This window comes from Formica exsecta, unplaced genomic scaffold, assembly GCF_003651465.1.
Source record: "Formica exsecta isolate Colony F162 unplaced genomic scaffold, ASM365146v1 scaffold826, whole genome shotgun sequence".
NCBI lineage: Eukaryota > Metazoa > Arthropoda > Insecta > Hymenoptera > Formicidae > Formica > Formica exsecta.
The window spans coordinates 661,249-662,556 of NW_021853596.1; positions in this window are offsets into that span (position 1 = coordinate 661,249).

Below are 1,308 nucleotides of genomic sequence, written 5' to 3' on the forward strand. Positions count from 1 at the left end.
CGCGATGGCCAACTATGATGCAATCGATTCTTATCGAAGATCGCGATTCTTGTAAAAATTATTATATTAAATGACATTTTACTATGGGCGTTATATTTCTTTTTATTGTATTTACTATTTGTTTCATCAAAAATTCTCTTTCCTAAATCCCTTGGATTTTTCATCGTTTCATCAATGAAAGTCATCGTCGAATTGGAGCAGAAAAAGACGAATGCTTATCGCACTCAAAGAACCGAACGTTCCTTCGATTTCAATCCGTTCCGGTCCGATCGGATCTTCTGAATGAGACGCACAAAGAATACAACCATGAGAATGTATTGTATTTATGGTTTCAAGCTCTATCGTTACCGCTTGCTCCCAAGTTTTGGATAAGTTCAGAAATTACGTAAAATATATATAAATGTAATAAAATTGGAAGTTACGTCTACTTCGTGATGACAATTCTTCTTTGAAAGATCTCTTTGATCGAAAAGAAAAGTTTTTGTCATTAATATCCTTCCCTGCAATTCTGAACTTATTATTATAGAAATATATAATTTTTAATTTAAATAGATATAAATGAAGCATTGGAAAAATACGTTACGAACTAATATATCTATGTTAATATGTTTATATAAAATTGTCAAACGTAACCAGAATATCGATTCTCGCGCGTCGCGCTGTTCCTTTTCGACGATCCTTTCGGACCTTCAAGAGTTTATCTACAGAGAAATTATATAGCTCGACTCTCCCGTTATAAATAATAAAGTCTAGGGAAAATCTCGACATTAGATACAAGAAATGTGATTTTTCACGACGAATCAAACAAGATTCTCTCATATCTGCGGAACTTTGCAATCTTTCTGGACGGGACGAAAAATTCGGGAAAGACATTAGCGATGATATATCGCGATATATAAATTACAGGAATTACTGCCCTCTGATTGGAGATATATCTCCGGCCACTTTCGCCAATCAGATCGTCGGTGTTTCTTGACCGTCACTCCATCGAGATTGATTGCGAATAATCGGTAGGATAATTAAGATTCGGTGTAACGGGAGAGAGATTTCTTCCGGTCAAATACGGAAATTGATGATTAAGAGAACATGAAATTATTGTATAGTCGTCTCAGCAGAGAAATAATTAATATGTATATGTGTCTAAAATGACGACGATTTATTTAAAAGCATACCTTAACGGTATATATATATATATATATATATATATATATATATATATATATATACACATGTAGATACAGACGACATGCAATTTACATTTTCTCTGTACCTCTGTACGAAATTTAATAAACACATTACTTACTTATA